General features: G+C 42.6%; 1 long non-coding RNA gene across 3 annotated transcripts; it reads left to right on the plus strand.

Annotated features, from left to right (window-relative positions):
* The first annotated feature begins 736 nt into the window (after positions 1-736).
* On the plus strand, positions 737-19,261 carry LOC129051374 (uncharacterized). 3 transcript variants are annotated; one of them, XR_010138285.1, is made up of 3 exons: positions 3,230-3,765; positions 8,863-9,186; positions 18,595-19,261. It is a non-coding gene; the product is annotated as an uncharacterized LOC129051374 (long non-coding RNA). The 3 variants fall into 3 exon arrangements; XR_010138286.1 differs by lacking the exon at positions 18,595-19,261 and adding an exon at positions 11,668-14,445; XR_010138284.1 differs by lacking the exon at positions 18,595-19,261 and having other exon boundaries at positions 737-3,765; positions 8,863-14,445.
* Positions 19,262-20,188: the final 927 nt, after the last annotated feature.

Raw genomic sequence — 20,188 nt, forward strand, 5'->3', positions numbered from 1 at the left:
TTCAGTTGCTTTTTTACCATTTCAATCTGTTAGCATATTTCTTAGCTATTTGTACCCATTGATATTTTAGATAAGGGCTAAGAGAAAGTGTTTTCCACAAGATTATCCTTTGTAACACTGCCCTCAGGCAAAGAAATTTTGTTGTCAGCGTTATTAGCCATTCACTTATTAGTACATTGCTTCAAATTTTTATAAGGTAAAGTTATTTCACCATAGAAACAAGTGTTAAGATGTTTCCTGGTCAACCGATGAAAGCCAACATATGTGCCTTTAGTTGCCTCAAGTCCTCGAGTGTTTCAAGAGGAGTAGGAACTGGTCTGGGTCCAGGGTCCCAGTGCTGATATTCTTCCAAGACCATAGGCCATACGGGCCTCAGTCATTGGGAGGGAGTAGACTAAGGCACCTCGGAGGCAGCAGTGGAACTTTATTTTTGAAAGTTTATGTAAAGGCCGGTTGCCGTAGCTCACACCTATAATCCCAGCACTTTGGGAGACAGAAGTGGGCAGATTGCTTGAACCTGGGAGTTAAGCATCCTGGGCAACATGGCGAAACCCTGTCTCTACCAAAAATACAAAAATGAGCTAGGCATGATGGCCTGTGCCTGTAGTCCCAGCTACTCGGGAGGATTGCTTGAGCCCAGTAAGTCAAGGCTGCAGTGAACCATGATTGCACCACTGAGCTCCAGCCTGTGCGACAGAGTGAAACTGTCTCAAGGAAAAAAAAAAAAAACAGAAACAGGCAGGCATGGTGGCTGATACCTGTAACCCTAACACTCTGGAAGTCCAAGGCAGGAAGACTATTTGAGCCCAGGAGTTTGAGACCAGTTTGGGCAACATAGCAAGACCTCGTTCCTAAAAAGAAAAAAAAATTTTTTTTAAAGTTACATGTGAATTTAAAAAGAAGAACATTCCTTTCCTCAGCTTTGATATTTTAAAATCAGTATGGATTAACAAATTCTATTTATTCAATTAGTTTTAATCTATTGATACTGTTATTTTAATGCTCAAATTGTCTCATATTTGGTCAGGAGGAGCCCTTCTAAGTAGGCTTCTGTGTCCTGTTTTGTTGCTGCTATTTTTCCTGATTTTCTAGAATAGTAACATTTACCAGAATCACCTTCTCTTTTTTTTTTTTTTTTTGGAGACGGAGTTTCGCTCCTGTTGCCCAGGCTGGAGCGCAAAGGCACGATCTCAGCTCACCGCTACCTCTGCCTCCTGGGTTCAAGCGATTCTCCTGCCTCAGCCTCCCGAGTAGCTGGGATTACAGGCATGCGCCACCATGCCTGGCAAATTTTGTATTTCTAGTAGAGACAAGGTTTCTCCCTGTTGGTCAGGCTGGTCTTGAACTTCTGACCTCAGGTGATCCTCCCACCTCAGCCTCCCAAAGTGTTGGGATTACGGGCATGAGCCACTGCATCCGGCCTACCTTCTTTTCTTACCTCTGCTCTGAAGTTGTGATTTCTTCAAGGAGTCCTGATTCCTTATAGAAGAATAGTATTTTTAAGCCAAAATCTGCATGTTAGATGTGTAAAAATTGTTTTTAAAATCTCACAGAGGGCTGAGTGCAGTGGCTCACACTTGTAATCTTAGTACTTTGGAAGACCAAGGTGGGAGGATCTCTTGAGCCCAGGAGTCTGAGGCTGTAGTGAGCTATGATTGTGTCACTGCACTCCAGCCTGGGTGACAGAGCGACTGTCAAAAAAAAAAAAAAACGAAATCCAGTTAATTCCTTGAAATAATAACCAATATTCAAAAGCCATATAGGAAAAGAATGCAAAGTTGAACAAAATAAAAATCAAAAACTTCTTCAGAAAACAAAAAAGCCACCATAACCAAAGTCAAAAATGACAAGATGGGGAGAAATTATTTTCAACTTGTCTTTCAGGTAGATACCTCATTCTTGAATGTAAACAGGTCATACTAATTTTAAAAGACCACTGCCCAATAGAAGAATGGGCAAAGGAAACAATAAAAAGTTTACCAAAATAGATATATATGGTTCTTAAACAATTAAAACGATAAAACATCTGAATTGAAAGTACACTGAGATGAGTTTTTTCACTTATCAGATTGACAGAGATCAAAAAACTTGATAAAGCACTTGATGAGGCTGTGGGGGAAAGGTCTCCACATACATTACAGATAGGAGGGTGCATTGGATTGTAGGTATCAAATGTACACCCACAAAATGGAATAGTATGTATCTATGTAAAAGCATAAGGAAGCTCCTTTGTGATTTAGAAATACATGAATTTATTACCTATTTGAGTAAAGAAATTAGTTTTTAAAATAAAGAGTTGAATGGCTTTGCTGATGTACTATTGAAGTTGACTAAATTTAAGTAGTACAGCATAGAGAAAAGACAAAAATTCTTAAGTGTCAATCATTTGGTTTTAAGAGACTTTAGAGACAGACACCTGGATTCATTTGCTAGATCTGGCTATTTACGGTTTGATTTGAAGGCAAGTTATTTAACCTTTTCTTGCCTCAGTTTTCTCTTCTGGCAGTGGAGTAATAGTACATAGTTCGTAGCATTGTTGGGAAGATTAAATGAACCATGTGAAATCTTTATAATAGTGCCTGGCACATAGTGAACACTCAATAAATGTCAGCTGTTTTTATCTAATAGAATTTCTCTAAGAGTGATGAAGAGAAGCCAGTTTCTTGATATATACAGTTAATTACTGAGCATGGTTGAAGAATGGTGTTTAGTAGTGGTTACTAGTGTTTAAAGTATGGAAAAAATAAATTATACATAGACACATACGTACACATACCTTAAAACTATATTGTGTGAATATATTTGAATTATTTGATTCAATTAGTATTCCATGAAGTGTTTATTGAGCACCTATATGTGCCAGGTGCCCCCAGAATTCCATAGTTACCAGATTCGTCATTATAATAATCAGTTTACTGGTCAAGTATAAAAGTAAAGGATTCTAGTTCAAACAATTACAGTAGTTAAAAGTAACAGAATTCTTAGTGTTTCTCTAAGACAAGCATTGTAACACTGTTATCCTATTTTTAAAAATATAAAGCCTGGGCTGGACGCGGTGGTTCACGCCTGTAATCCCAGCACTTTAGGAGGCCGAGGTGGGTGGAACAGGAGGGCAGGAGTTTAAGACCAGCCTGGCCAAGATGCAGAAACCTGTCTCTACTAAAAATACAAAAATTAGCCGGGCATGGTGGCACGCACCTGTAATCCCAGCTACTCGGGAGGCTGAGGCAGGAGAATCGCTTGAACCTGGGCAGCAGAGATTATGGTGAGCGGAGATTGCACCACTGCACTCCAGCCTGGGTTGCAACAGAGCAAGACTCCATCTCAAATGAATAAATAAATAAAGCCTGTACTTACGCTTTATATTTAATGTTGACAACGTACCAGGTTTTGAGACCTCAGGCATATTATACTTTACATGTTTAGAGTTATATCTGAGTAGCTACAGTAATGAATTCCTAGTAATACAGTTTTTAGTGTACCTCATTAAAATTGCTTTCATCAGGAATGGAGTGTAGGTGTATTTTTAAAATCTTGTTGGGTATGTAAGCTAGTTTATAAATTTAATAAATGGTTTTAGTATAAATCTAAAGATGTAGAATTTGTGTACTTATAGTAATAACACAGGTTACGTTAAAGTATATGTGTTTGTCTAACAGGCGCTCACAGCTTTTAGATGGGGAATATGAAGTAGCCATGCAGGAAATGGAAGAATGTCCAATAAGCAAGAAAAGAGCAACACGGGAGACTATTCTTGATGGGAAGGTACGGACTACTTAGAAAGTTGAGCACGTTATAGTTATGAACTCCCGTTTTTGATTGATGTTTTCTTCCCCAAATGCTAATTCATGTTGGAAGTAGAGTCCTTTGTTTTTTGTACTTTAAAAAACACAAGTAAGTGATCTAGTCAGAGCATTTAACGGAGGGTATCATTCTTTTTTTTTGTGAGGGGGAGTCTTGCTCTGTTTCCCAGGCTGGAGTGCAGTGGCATGGTCTCGGCTCACTGCAACCTCCACCTCCCGGGTTCAAGCGATTCTCCTGTCTCAGCCTTCTGAGTAGCTGTGATTACAGGTGCGTGCCACCACGCCTGGCTAATTTTTTTTTATTTTCAGTAGAGGCGGGGTTTGACCATGTTGGCCAGGCTCGTCTGGAACTCCTTACCTTGTGATCCACCCACCTTGGCCTCCCAAAGCGCTGGGATTACAGGCGTGAGCCACTGCACCCGGCCACACAGAAGGCGTCATACTTCGAGAGCCAGACTGCCTGATTCAAATCTCTGCTCCTAGCTATGTGGCGTTTGGCAAGTTACTTATCCATGTCTCAGTTTCTTCACCTGTAACATGAGACATAAAATTGATGGATTAGATGAAATAATAAAATATTTAGTACAGTGCCTGGCATACAGTCAGTGCTCAATAAATGTTAACGGCTATTTTAAATTCTATTCATTGTAATGGCAGGTAATAAGGGATGACTAGTGATACGTTTATCAAGAAATCTGCAGAATTTAGATTAAGCATACTTAAAATAACTTTTAAGAGATGAAGAGGAATTCATACATTTCTTAAATAGGTAGATTCAAAACTAACGATGTCTTTTATTTCTAAATATGTTAGGTCAGTGTACCATCCAATGAAAAATCTCATAAGGATTTTTTTAAGCCTTAAAATTAGTTCCAAGTTAATCTAGAAGGATAAGTATTTAGTAATAGTAAGAGAAATTTTAGAAAAATATTTTGAGAATTTTTACTTACCAGTTTTAGTATGATATACAATATACAGTAGTACATACCATAAAGTTAAGAGAACTTAAACTCTATGGTATAAGCATAGGAATAGACAAGCATATCATTCAGGCATAGTCCTGAAATAGTTTGATGTATATTTGAAATTTAGTTTATGATAAAGGTGGTGGTATAGCTATGTGAGAAAGAGAAACTGTTCATTAATTGTGACAACTCTTCTCCAGTCATCTGGAAATAATCTTAGACCTAATACATTCTGGAAGGCTCATAAACATGTAAAAATGAACATTCATAGGCATGGAAAAAAAATAGGTGAATGTTAATATATTGCAGTGAGGAAGACCCTTCTAAGGATGATTTAAAAGTAAGAAAGCATAAAGTAAAAATTGTCGGGTTAAAATTTGTCATTTTTATACTGCAAAATATCTAAAGTTACAAACAAATTATGGAATGGGGGAAATATCTAACACAAAATGCTAATATGAATACATAATATTGTGAATTATAAAACAAGAAAAAGATACGCAGTCTAATAAGAAATATGTGTCAAGGACTATCACGCAGTTCTTAAAAAAACAAATATAGATGGCCAGCAAACTTTTAAAGCAGTACTCAAACTTATTAGTACTCAAAGGCATGCAAATGCAGAGATAACTACTTTTGAGAGTTCAACAAAGATTAAAAGTTTGACAGTTTCTAGTGTTTTAGGGATGTGAGGACACATATACTCTCAAATAATATTTTGATGTAACAGTAAGTTGGGGTCGGGCTCAGTGGCTCATGCCTGTAATCCCAGCACTTTGGGAGGCCAAGGCGGGTGGATCACCTGAGGTTATGAGTTTGACACCAGCCTGGCCAACATGTCAAACCACATCTCTACCAAAAACAAAAAATTAGCCGGGCATGGTGGCAGATGCTTGTAGTCCCAGCTACTTGGGAGGCTTAGGAATATTAACTTGAATCTGGGAGGCAGAGGTTTCAGTGAGCTGAGATTTTGCCACTTCAACTTTATCCGGGGAGACAGAGCAAGACTCTGTCTCAAAAAAAACGTTGATACAGTCTTACTATAGGGCAGACTGGCAATATATATAAAGTTAAAATTGTATATTTTAACAGTCCAAGGCTGTGGTGAGCCATGATCGTGCCACTGCACTGAAGCCTGGGCAACAGAGGAAGACCGTGTCTCAAAAAAAAAAAAAAAAAAGGCCAAGTGCAGTGGCTCAACACCTGTAATCCCAGCATTTTAGGAGGCTGAGGCAGGCAGATCATGAGGTCAGGAGTTCAAGACCAGCCTGGCCAACATAGTGAAACCCCATCTCTACTAAAAATATAAAAATCAGCCGAGTGTGGTGGCACGTACCTGTAATCCCAGCTACTCAGGAGGTTGAGGCAGGAGAATTGCTTGAACCTGGGAGGTGGAGGTTGCAGTGAGCCAAGACCACATCATTGCACTCCAGCCTGGGCAACAGAGTGAACCTCCATTTCAAAAAAAAAAAAAATGTAAAAAGGGAGTACAGGGCCAGGCGCGGTGGCTCACACGGGTAATCCCAGCACTTTGGGAGGCCGAGGTGGATGGATCATGGGGTCAAGAGATCAAGACCATCGTGGCCAACATGGTGTCACCCCATCTCTACTGAAAATACAAAAAATTAGCTGGACACAGTGGCGAATGCCTGTAGTCCCAGCTACTCTGGAGGCTGAGACAGGAGGATCGCCTGAACCTGGAAGGCGGAAGTTGCAGTGAGCTGAGATCATACCACTGCACTCCAGCCTGGTGACAAAGTGAGACTTCGTCTCAAAAAAAAAAAAAAAAAGTATAAAAAAATCTTTACAGAAGAATGACAATATAGAAAAAATACAGAAAAAATAGAAAAGTCTCCATTTTCTAATCACTATAGTAATATTTGATTTGGGCAAGAAGCAATCCAGATGCAACCATTAAGTAAAGATTATTATGGGACAGAATATTCACACTGTTTCTATCATTCCATAGATCACTTGTTAATTACAAAAGGAAAAAGAGGCCGGGAATGGAGGCTCACGTCTGTAATCCCAACACTTTGGGAGGCCGAGGAGGGCGGATCACTTTAGGTCAGGAGTTTGAGATCAGCCTGGCCGACATGGCAAAATCCCATCTCTACTACAATTACAAAAATTAGGCAGGCGTGGTAGCAGGCACCTGTAATCCCAGCTACTTGGGGGGCTGAGGCAGGAGAATCGCTTGAACCCAGGAGGTGGAGGTTGCAGTGAGCCAAGATTGTGCCACTGCACTCCAGCCTGGGTGACAGAGTGAGACTCATTCTCAAAAAAAAAAAAAAAAAAATGCCCTTATTCTTAGCAGACATATAGAAGAAATTAGGGGTAAAGTGCTATGCAATCTGCAGTTAACTCTCAAATTGTACAGGGAGAAAATTTATTAAAGTTAAAAAACATGAATATTCATAGATATACATATATGTGGGGGCAGGTAGGGAGGGATGCACAGACAAAATATGGCAAAATGGTAACAACTGGTGATCACTGAACTATTCTTGCAACTCTGAATAGTTTAAAAAATTTCAAAGGTATATTATTTTTGAACTGCTCAGGAGGTTTAAATTTTTGAGTTTTTAAAATAAGCAATGAATTGTGAGGAAGTGTGAGAAGCCACAGACTTGAGAGATAAGATGAAAAATAAGGAAAGTAGAATCACAGTAATAAGAGGAACAGAGTTTCAAAATGCTGTAATCAGTCAGTAGCTTCAATGCAAAAGAAAGTTAAATTAAGGACCAACTCAGTAAAGACAACTGGATTCAGCAACTGCCAAGTCAGTGATGACCTAGGGTACAGGAGCTTCATTGAAATAGTAGAGTTGGGCCACACGTGGCCCACACCGATAATCCAGCAGTTTGGGAGTCCGAGGTAGGTGGATCTCTTGAGGCCAGGAATTCAAGACCAGCCTGGCCAACATGGTGAAACCTCATCTCTACTAAAAATACAAAAATTAACCCGATACAGTGGCGCACCCCTGTAAGCCCAGCTACTCAGGGGGCTGAGGCATGAGAACTGCTTGAACCTGGAAGGCGGAGGCTGCAGTGAGCTGAGATAGGGCCACTGCACTCCAGCCTGGGTGACAGGGGAAGACTCTGTCTAAAAAACAAAAAATAGGCCGGGTGTGCTGGCTCATGCCTGTAATCCCAGCACTTTGGGAGGCCGAGGCAGGCAGATCACGAGCTCAGGAGACCGAGACCCCTCCTGGCTAACATGGTGAAACCCCGTCTCTACTAAAAATACAAAAAATTAGCTGGGCGTGGTGGCAGGCACCTGTGGTCCCAGCTCCTCGGGAGGCTGAGACAGGAGAATGGCGTGAACCCGGGAGGTGGAGGTTGCAGTGAGCTGAGATTACGCCACTGCACTCCAGCCTGGGTGACAAAGTGAGACTCCCTCTCAAAAAAAAAAAAAAAGTAAACTGGGTATGTACCTTTAGAGGTGGTGTACATTTTCAGCATTATACGTGAATATAAATGAGTGGCAATAGGTACTTTGGTCCACAGATTTTTGGTATCTTAACTAGTTTTGGATCTCTTCCCCTAAAGGGATTGCCTGTTGAACGTTGTTAGGAATATAAGTACTGAAGGCAAACTGCCTGGGTTTGAATTTTGTACTGTCCCTTGCACCCTGCCTGGCTTCAAATCCTAGCTCTGCTTATTAAGTTCTTTTAAGGGGATGACCTTTCAGCAAATGTCTTAGCTTCTGTTTTCCCAAGTAAATGGACACAATAGTTGCTACCTTGTGAAATATTCATGTAATTGACCAGTGTTTACCAAGTAGCATCGGTGTTTAGTTTCAGTCATTGCTGATTCTTCCGTTGGACTGTGAGGGGGTGATGGGGTGGGGGATGGTGTGTGTGTGTAGCACTTAATTGCCTGCCGAAAGGAAAAGATACTTTTGATAACCGACAGGCAGCTTTTCTCTGCTTTTGTGTCAAAAGGGAAGAAGGGAGTTTGGAGAGGGAAACGAATTCTCTGTAACACTAAGCTCTCTTCCACAAAAACAGAGGTACATAGAATGTTTAATAATTTACAGAATTTCTAGACTTCAACGATCTGATTTTTTAAAATTTATTTTTATTTTTTCAGGTTGAGACTGAGCTAAAGTTAATCTGTGGCAATGTTCTGGATGTACTGGACAAACACCTCATTCCAGCAGCTACCACTGGCAAGTCCAAGGTTTTCTATTATGAAATGTAGGTTCTATACTAAAAATTAACAAGTGTGCTTCAATAAATTTAAACATTCTCAGGAATAATTGGTTTTGTTTCTTTTTTTCTTAGACATTTCATATTATTTTCCTTATTAAATATAACCAAAAATCCCACAGAAATTAACTGAGGAGCCTCTAAATATCAACAAAATTATCACTTGATGGACTGGAATTAAACAAGCAAATGATTCTAAGAAATGGTACGTGTATTAATCATAAAATTTCTACATGAAACATTCAGCCATTCTAGACCATTTCTGTCTGTGCAGACTCATCTTTTCCTGTTCTTTGCAAAGCCCAGCTAGAGCAAGCAAGTTCCTCCCCATGGGTTTTTCCCATGTCTGGTTGCTTGGCTGGCTGGGCTTCCTCTACAAACCCCCTTCCTTTCCCCTAAGCAGGGCCCGGTGTCCCCATCCTGCGGGGTTGAGCTCATGAGGGGATCTGACCAGGAGTAGCTATTCCTGGTGCTATTGTCGTTGTCCTGTTTCATGTGGGAACATGGCTGCTGGCTCTACAGAGATTTGGCAGGTAGCAAGGAGGTTTCTTTTCAAATCTTCCTTTGGAAGTCAGACTTGGTGAGGATCTTATGCCCACCTTTTCCTAGCTCTGTGGTGTCAGGCAAAGTCTCAGTTTCTGCAAATTGGGGTTAAGAATTCCTACCTCACAGCAAGCAGTCTTTTGATAAATAAATAAGATCTTAAGTGTAAATGATTCCACTAGAAATTGCACAATTCCTTTGGTCTTCATCCTGGAGGTCCACTGACAAGCCTCATGCAAACCTGTGGCCCTGTTCCTAAAGTGTTTTGATTCATACTTTCGAATGGCCTCAGGATGACCTTTTATAAAGTAAAAATGTGAGGTAGCCACATGATATCCACTGACCCAGTGAGGCTGTTTTACTGGATAGAAGAGGTTTGAGGAAGCACTTTGGGGGGCCGAGACAGGCAGATCACTTGAGGCCAGGAGCTGGAGACCCGCCTGGCCAACATGGAGAAACCCCATCTCTATTAAAAATGCCAAAAAAATTACCTGGGCATGGTGGCACATGCCTGTAATCCCAGCTACTTGGGAGACTGAGGCACAAGAATCGCTTGAACCCGGGAGTCAGAGGTTGCAGTGAGCCAAGCCGAGATGGTGCCACTGCACTCCAGCCTCGGCAACAGAGTGAGACTCTGTCTCAGGGGAAAAAAAAAGGGTGGGGGGAGGGTTTGATAAAATAGTAGCATGTAGTTATGTTTCTACAATATTTGCTATATATAAGGATTTACCAACCTCTTGCATTAGCTACTATCCCCTACAGCAGTTGCTGTAGGAAAAAATCATCAAGTTCTGAGCTCCTACTGTTTGCCAGGCATATTCAGAGATGATCACGTTTAAATCTCAGAGTTACCCTGCAGAGCAGTCAGGGTATCACTGCCTGACAGATGAAGAAGCTGAGGCTTACAGCAGTTCAATGACTTACCCCAGGCCACATAGATGATGAGTGGGAGAGCCCAGGTCTGTCTGTGAGGTATAATGAAATTAGCATAAACCCTCCACATTGGCGCCACTTGCATAAATTAACATATTCTCTCACAGAAAGTATTTTATTGGGCATAACATTTTATATCTTTTACCATTTAACATTAGTTGTGGATCATTCCATGTCACATAAATGTGCCTCATTCTTTTTGGATAATATGATTACTAATGAATGGATTTACTATCATTCATTTAATCAATACTCCTTTTGATGGCCATTTTAATTGTGTATTTTTTCGTTTTGCACAGATTTGATGTAATAAACATGATTTTATAGTAATATTTTTGCCTGTGAAAATGTTTACTGGACAATAAATTCCTAGGAGTAAAATAAGGTCAAAGATTATAAAGACAGAATTTATTTTCATAAACATTACCAAGTCAGCCACAAATGTTTAAATCACTAATGGTTTCAGATTACTGTATTTAATGAGTAAACACTTTCATAGGGTTTACTTTTATAAACACTTTTATTTGCCAGATATCACTCTAAGTGCTTTACAAAATTAACTTTTTCAGTTTTTAATATAACCCTGAGATGTATATTATGATTATCCCCATTCTACAGCTAAGAACACTGAGAAGTTAATTAACGTGCCACATATCTAGGAAATGACAAGGCTAATTGCACAGCCAGGCAGTCTGGCTCCTGAGTCCACATTTTAGACAACACTATACCTCCTGGTTCTTTTGAGGCATTACTACTGGAACTATCCTAATACTCATAAATAAACATTTCTTTTGGGGAGGGCCAAATAAAATTTTAAACAGAAAAGTTTTCACCAACTGTCAAGCTCATAAAGTTGTACATTATACACTTTTTTCATGATGCCCACAGATAATTTATTAGTGATATCATCTATTTTAAAAGACATATGTAAAACCCAACCCTTAAGAAAGGACTCCTATCACTGTTCCCCACAGGCACCCTCTTCAGTCTTACACCTTTCCACCCCCCAAAACAAATCATTCAGCATATTTATTTCATACTGTAATATAGGAAATAGCTTCTTTTTAGATTTTCTTATATTATTAACATTGATCATACAAACATGGAATAGAAATTCCTTATGTTTTATCTGGATTTAAGGTGCTACATAATGGAATATATTTATATCAAGCCATACACATTGGAGATAATGAAATCACTTGTGTTCTAGCTTAAACATTATGGGAATTTCAGAACTGCAACATAACAGATAATCCTCAGATGAAAACTAAATCTCTCCTCTGGTCAAGCATCTATGTGCATCAGTGAAGAGAAGACAGGGACTGTGGAAGGGAAAACAGTGAGTCGGGAAGGGCTGTGGCCACATCTGTTCCCTGGTACCTCAAGTAGTTAAATCCTGACCTCCTCTACCCCAGACTGTCCTGGGGAGTGGCCAACACTGGCCTTTCACAACTGTGTGTTACTAGAAATGCAACAGAAACCCAGCTGAATCACCAGGGTTTCCCTTCTGCCCTTCTCAATGGAAAGATCTGTCCCAGGACCATTTGTTCCAACATTTTCAATTATGAGAAATCTGGGAAGATAAAGTTATTTTCACATTCCTCAAGAAATACGTATTTATTCATACTCATTAGAGGAAAGTCAGAATGTATGGAAAACCAGGAAGACTTTTAAAAATCCATGATAACCACCATCAAAAGAACCACACTTAGTATGTTGGTCCACAGGTTTCCCAGCACCCTTTTCTGTTGGTGTATGCACAAAATGCACAATCACGTTCTGTCTACATTTTACTATTTGCTGTTTTTTGATTAACACTATATATTGAACAATTTTTAAGACCTGCAACATATGTCGACAACATTATTTCAAAATAATATATTTAGAAATAAACACACACACAAACAGTTTGTCTTATATACAACATGTCTTATTTTCTAATTCTCCACTCTTGAAGATTTAGGTTTTTCTAACTTTTTCTTAATGTACTCACCAGGAGTCAGTAAACTTTTTTAATAAAAGGCCAAAGGGTTGATATTTTAAACTCTGCAGGCCATAGGTTTCTGGTGCAACACTCAACTCTGCTGTTGCAGGGAAAGAAGCCATACACAATTTGTAAATGAATGGGCATGACTGTGTTCTGGTAAACTTTACAAAAACAGGTGGTGGACTAGATGCAGCCTGCTCCTCTGGACATGGTTTGCCAGCCCCTGACATATACCACTACAGAGGATGCTGTTAGAATGAAATCTCTTTACACATCTCTGATCATCTCCTTAGGACTAATTGCTAGAAATGACATCATGGTAGCTGTGGGTCAAAGGGCATGCATGCTCTGGGATGTACATTGCCAAATTGCTCATGATCAGCCTTTCTCATGTCAAAATGTTTTGTGACCACCAGAAGGCTGGTTCTGCTTTTTTTATCCATTGAATGAGGAATAGAAATGGCATGGCATGTATGCAGGATATTTAATCATCATATAGATAATGCTTTGTGCACAAGTGTATTCTACATTCTTTTGCAATAAGTCTACATCTGCCAGAGTTGAAATAAAATAAAACAAAATGAACCTATTTAGGATCTTCTGTGTAGTAGGTCCCTTCATGTATGTTGTTGTCTTTATCAGAATTCTTATGACCTAGGCATTTAAGAAAATTTTTTTAAAATACTTAGTTGACAAGGATTGTGTATATTTAATGCATACAATGTGATTTCATATATGTATATATTGTGTACTAATTATCACAATCAAATTTATTACATCCATTACCACCTATGCTATACATTAAATCTCCAGAATTTTGTTCATCTTATAACTGAAAGTTTACACCCTTTGATTAATAGCTTCCCATTTTCCCCACCCCCAGCCGTTGGCAACCACCATTCTACTATCTGTTTTTATGAGTTTGACTCTCTTAGATTCCACATAGAAGTGAGATCATACAAAACTTGTCTTTCTGTGTCTGGCTTATTTCACTTAGCGTAATGTTCTCCAGGTTTATCCAGGACAGGAGTTTCTTCTTTTTAATGGCTAATAGTCCATTGTTTATATATATTTTATTTATCCATTCATCTGTTGCTGGACACTTAGGCTGTTTCCATATCTTGGGTATTGTGAATAGTGTTGTAATAAACATGGGGCGCAGATCTCTCTTCAACATTCTGACTTGATTGCTGAATTGTATGGTAGTTCTGCTTCTGATTTTTTGAGGAAGCTCCATACTGTTTTCCATGAACGTTATACCACTTTACATTCCAACTAACAGTGTACAAGGGTTCTCTTTCCTCTATGCTTTCACCAACACTTGTTATCTCTTGTCATTTTTTATAACAGCTGTCCTATCCTATGTAGCAATATCCCATTGTGGTTTTGATTTGCATTTCTCTGATGATTAGTGGTGTTGAGCACCTTTTCATATGCTGGCTGGCCATTTGTATGTCTTCCTTGGAGAAAAAAGTCCATTGGGGTACTTTGCCTATTTTTAATTGGGTTATTGATGTATTTATTAATTTTTGGTATTGAGTTGTGTGAATTCCTCATATATTTTCAATTAACCCCTTATCAAATATATGGGTTGCAACTGTTTTCTTCCATTTCGTAGGTTGCCTTTTCATTTTGTCATGGTTTCCTTTGGTGTGTAATACCTTTTAAGGTTGACGTAGTCCCATTTATTTATTTTTGCTTTTGTTGCCTGTGCTTTGGTGTTATAGCAAAAAAAAAATTGCCAATTGTGACCAATGGCAAGGAGATTTTTCCCTATGTTTGCTTCTAGGATTTGCATGGTTTCAGATATTACATTTAAATCTTTAATGCATTTTGAGCTAATTTTCTGTATATGATGTAAAACAAGTGTGTAATTTCATTCTTTTTCAAGCACTTTCCCCAACACCATTCATTGAAGAGAGTTTCCTTTCTATGTTGTGCATTTCTTTATAGTACAGTGAAAGCAAGTCTATTAAGAAAGTAAAGGAATAAAAGAATCTACATTGTGTATCCTTGATGACTTTGTCAAAGATCGGTTGACCACATATGCATACGGTTATTTCTGGGTGAGCTTGGCATTTTTATCTACCTCATTCTACCAATGAGGAGGCCGAGTCTCAGAGAGTTCATAGACCTGCCTAAGGTCACTCAGCTAGAGGTGATACAACCAGGGTTTGAATTGAGATCTGCCAAGCTTCTGAGTTTATTCTTTTTCCCCCACATGAAGGATCCTCAATTCTGCCTTACTGACATCAGGATCCAGTCAATTCTTTGTGATGGGGGCTGTCCTGTGCCTGGCAGGATGTTTAACAGCTTCTCTGGCCTCCACCCACTGGATGCCAGGGGAATGCACAAGAGGCTTGCTCATTTTCCCATTTAATCCTGAGGACAATATCTGGCATAAATGTTACGTCTTTTATTTTATAAATGAAGAAAATGAGACTCAGAAAGGCTTAAGTGAGTTCTTAAGAACACACAGACAGCAAGAGGTAGAACCCGAAACTGAACACAGGTGTCCATATGGGACAACAAGAAAGTTCAGGTTCCAGCTTCTTTTGAGTCTCTCATTTCAACAATTACCATCATCTGGATACGAGCTGAAGTACAGGAAACCTGGGGTGAACTCTCCTCCCATCAGGCCTAGGAGCCCCAGACCAGAACCCGAGCCCAAGGTCTCCCAGTCAGGCCCGCTGGAGTGAGCTGGCATCCACACTAGCCTGGTTTCCCAAAGCTACAGGGATGCCAGTCTCGCCGCTGATGAACAAAATGAAGGGCATTTGCTTCTCCTGCAGGCTGCCAGGATTGAACACAGATTCCTTTTCTTGCTCTCTTCTCCCGTAGCACAAAACCGGGTGGTCCATCCCCCTCCCGGTGTCCCAAGGCTTTGTTGCATGTTCTCTTTAATTTCTCCTACTCTCGCAGTGCACCCTACCTGCATCTCCCTGGCAACCTTTCTGCTCTATCCTCTCAACACCTGGATCACAAGAACACTTGTGAGGCCCCTTAACAAGCTACATCCCAAATTATCATTCCACTTTGTCCTCAGCCAGTGCCCAGGTCCAACTCACTCTCCTGGGGTGACTTTCTTTCCTGCCCAATGTGGTTTCATCATCTGTAAATTGGGGATAATTAAAGTCTTGATCGTGGTATTGGACTCTCAAAGCAGAAGTAGCAAGCTCAGCCAAGTCACGTAAATGAGGAGACGTTCCTTCTGAACTGAAAAGGCACTGGTCACAAGGGCTGCTCCTTCTTCTCTCAGGCCTCTCCAGCACACCCTTGGCTCAGCCAAAGAAGAGACTCAGGCTGTGCTTCTGCGCTGTTGGGATGATATAGGCCTCCTCCATGTGGTTCCACAGCAGGAACATGGGGACAATCAGACCTCTCCCAGTGTGGGCATGAGGATACAACAAGATCATGTCAATATTGACATTCATAATGGCTGGGCGCAGTATCACACGCCTGAAATCCCAGCACTTTGGGAGGCTGAGGTGGGCAGATCGCTTGAGCCCCAGAGTTCAAAACCAGCCTGGGCAACTTGGCAAAATCAGTCTCTACTGAAAATACAAAAAATTGGCTGGGCTTGGTGGTGCACACCTGTAGTCTCAGCTACTTGGGAGACTGAGGTGGGAGGACTGCTTGACCCCAGGGAGGTTGAGGCTTCAGTGAGCTATGATGGCACTGCTGTACTCCAGCCTGGGTGACAGAGTGAGGCCCTGTCTCAAAACAAAAACAAAGACAAAACAACATTCCTAATAGTAGCAATAGCTACTATGTGCCAAGCCCAGGCACCTCTTCGAGTGTTTGCTGTCACCCTATGAGGTAAGTGTGCTTAGAAGTTACACAAAGCACACGGCTCAGTGTTTGGCCCATGGTAAGGGTCTAAAAGTGGTAGCCCCAGTGGTGGGGATGCTGCTGCTGCTGACCATTAACCCCAGTCTGCTCCACCTTCTTCCAGGCAGCCTGTGAGATGTTTGATGTCCGAGGCAAACAGCACATTCAGATCCCCAAGCTCTACACCTCCAGTGTGACCAGGCACCTGCACCACTTCAGGCTCATGTGGGACTCACAGCCTTTGGACCTCAGCTAAAGGACCTGCTTCTCTTCAGCACACGGGGCTTGTTTGTGTTGGGGTCCGAGCCCTGAGCCCATGGTCAAGGAGACCCCCAAGTCTTTCTGAACAGAGACAGCTGGCTTGGGGGCCTCCCTCTCACTGCATGCAAGAGCCTGTTAGGGTGCAAGACTCGAGGCGCTGAGGGAGGCTGTTTCAGGAGGGAGCCCCAGGAGGGTGGTGGAGGCAGAAGGGGGCAGCATCTGCCGAGGGCCTACTGTGTGCCGGGCACCGTGTGGGGTTTCTGGCCCATATGGGCTAAGTGAGCCTGGACACTCCTCTTGGGAGAAAGGCTCAGATGGAGAAATTGCAGTTCAGGAAGGTGAAGCAAGCTGCTAGCCTGTGGCCACATTGGGATCTGGGCGTCAGCCTTCCAGCCGCGAAGGCAGCCAAGTATCATGAAGAAGGCATCACAGAGGCGATTCCAGGCTGTAGTGGTGAACTCTCCACTCTGCATCCCCAGGTGCTGTGCCCCGTGCCCTGTCTAAGGTAGTCCTGCGGGTTTCTACATGTTTAAGATATCCCCAGCATCAATGATGCTCTCCTGTGGATCCCAAGCCACGGAGATGTCCTGGGGCTTTTCATTTTTAGGGACCTAAATTGAATTTCCCAACACCTAGAAGCAAGACAGCCGCCCTAACAGACTCTTGCATGCAGTGAGAGGGAGGCCCCCAGGCCAGCTGTCTCTGTTCAGAAAGACCTGGGGGTCTCCTTGACCATGTGCTCAGGGCTCAGACCCCAACACAAACAAGCCCCGTGTGCTGAAGAGAAGCAGGTCCCTTAGCTGAGGTCCAAAGGCTGTGAGTCCTGCATGAGCCTGAAGTGGTGCACGTCCCTGGTCACACTGAAGGTGTAGAGCTTGGGGATGTGAATGTGCTGTTTGCCTTGGATCTTTATTCGTGATTCAGAAACAGTGGAATAAAAGGAAAGGAAGGAAAACCCGAATGGCCACCTCAGCAGGATGCTCCAAGGGTAGTGTCCAGGTGGCACTGACTCAGAAATGTGGGGACTTCCCCCACCCACGCTCAAGAGCCACTTTGCCATTTCACCATCTCTCTGTCCTCCACACCCCTCAGCAGCAAGCACACCAAGAATGTGTTCACCGTGAAGCTCAAATCTCAGCAGAATCTAGAGTCTGAAATCCAGGGAAGGGAAAGTGTAGAGCTTCTTGGATGATGCCCTGTCAATTTTATTTTAACGAATGAAAGACCAGAAGAAGTCAGTCTTTGAAAGGAGAGGACGGGAGCATCTGCTGGCATTAGCAGCCATGCCATCATAGGACCGGCTCACCTGGACCCGCGGCTACCAGTGCTTTTACATCCAGTGTTGGTTAACCACGGGCCACTTTTCCAGCTTGGAAACTAAGCATCTGCTCCACTTCCTCTCCTTCCTTATTGAACTCTTTCACTAAAAGGACAATGCAAGAGAGACAAACTGTTTGCCTCATTCTTAAGAACTTTCAGGAAAAGTTTTCGCAGGGAAGGAGATTTCCCAGCTCTGGGATAGAGTCTTATGGATTATCTGCTGGTTTCACTGGTCTGTGCTGTCCTCCCTGCATTCATTAGGAAAACTGGCCTTGGTTCAAATAAGGACAGGATTTGTCCTGGTGACAGAGAAAGGTTTCTTCTGATATCCATATATCTCTGAGGGGTATGCTTTCTCCAGGCAGGGGCTGTGGCCAAGCGATCAGGGGGCTCAGAGGGCTGCTGGGAAGGGGTGGGCCCCTCTCTCCCCAGAGGGAATCTCCTGGGGACCTCTCGAGCACCCCTGCCCATCCTTTAAACATAAATTCATAAATACAAACAAGTAGGCCATTCATAGAAATATATAAAATATGTCATAGGAAAGGTGGAACTCTCATATGGCAATAATTATGACAGAGGCTGGCAAATGACCTGAGTGACCCAGAGTGACCTGAGCACTGACTCCCAAACACCCTCAGTAGGATGTCTTGCATCCCTGAGACCCTTTCCTGGGTCCTCCTGGGCCCTGCCACCCGCTCCACCATCCAGACCTCAGGCCATCCCCCTCTCTGTTGACAGAGCAGTCTCTGTTCCTGAACGTGCTGGTCACCACCAACAGCAGCTGCTCCTCCTCCAGGCAGCTCAGCGTATACTTCTACATGCAGACAGCCTGGACGGCACCCAGGTGGACATAAGCCTTCAGCTCCCAGTAGACACTCTGGGCTTCCTACCCTGCACAGACATTCTGGGCTTCCCCCGACATCTCCCCCATCCTGCGGCTCCTGTGCTCATCTGTCTCACCCAGTGCCCAGCACAGGCGCGGCACACAGAAGGTGAGTGAACCGATTTGAACACATCATCCTCGACTCTCCTTCCCTGCTCAAGCCCTGCAGCTAACCCATCGGCAAGTCCTGGCTCTGCCTCCAAAATACTGCGTATCCCATGTCCAAACACCTCTCACCATATCCACTGCTATTTGCAGTTCTGTGTGTGTGTGGAAATATTTCCAAAAAATTGGAATGAGCAGGTCACAGCTGTGCCTGGAGGGAATGGCCGGGGAAATGTGCCCTCACCTTGCTGTTCTATCCAGGCCCACCCAGCTGAGGATAGGGGACCTGCCACAACTCTCCTGGAAGTTCCGGACTCCTGGGAGCTGGCAGGTGAGGACCCAAGAGTATTTTCAGCAACCTGGCTGACCTGGTCATCAGTCAGTCCCACCTTGGCCCACGCCTCTACATGGCACAGATCACAGCTCATTCCATCCTGGCATTACACTGGCCTGTGCCCTGCCCTCAGGGTCACATCTGTCTCCCAGAAGCCGTGCAACCCTGGAAAACCCAGGTCTAACAGTCAGGTTCCTCCTCTGTGCATTAACAGTGGCGTTGACGCCTGCTTTGCAGGGCGCTGGGAGGGGAGAGGGAGGTGTATGCTGGAGAGCTCCCCAAGGGCAAGGCCTGGCTCAGCGTCACTCACTGTCAGATCCTCAGAGCCCGGGGCTGGCCCAGCATGTGGTCACTATTCCCTAAGCATTGGATGTGATCCGTCAGTGCTGCAGGCAGGAGATAGAGCTTAGAGAGACCCCCTGTGTCCTGTCTTCTTTATCTGCAGCTTACTCATCCTTGCCCATTTCACATGCACATGCAGAGCAGGTTTTCACTGAGCTTGAACAAAATTCAAGCTAGAGCAGCTGATGGATATTGAGGCCTAGATTCACTATCAAAGTGTTTCTCAAACGGTGCTCTCCAGAACACCATGGAAAACTCATTTACTGCAAAAGTTTGAAAATCCCTGCCCACCGGTCAACCCTTGTGTATGAGCAATCAGCTCTACCATTCAGCCCAGGTGTGTGTTTGCTGGACCATCTGGAGGAAGCTGAAGAGACATGAGCTGAAGGCAGAGGGTGAGTCCAAGGTGGGATCTTCGGACAGGTACAAGAAGTTAGGCAAAAATGGGATAATTCTAGCCTTAATAACCTTAGATAATAGTTCACATTATTATTTAGTTAATAGGATTGTACTCACGTTACATTTCTCAATTTTTTTTTAAGAGCTAAAGTCTCACTCTGTCACCCAGGCTGGAGTGCAGTGGTGCAATCATGGCTTACTGCTTCCTGGAACTCACAGGCTCCAGCAATCCTCCTGCCTCAGCCTCCTGACTAGGTGGGACTATAGGC

The sequence above is a fragment of the Pongo abelii genome, chromosome 19 (genome assembly GCF_028885655.2).
Source record: "Pongo abelii isolate AG06213 chromosome 19, NHGRI_mPonAbe1-v2.0_pri, whole genome shotgun sequence".
Classification (NCBI taxonomy): domain Eukaryota; kingdom Metazoa; phylum Chordata; class Mammalia; order Primates; family Hominidae; genus Pongo; species Pongo abelii.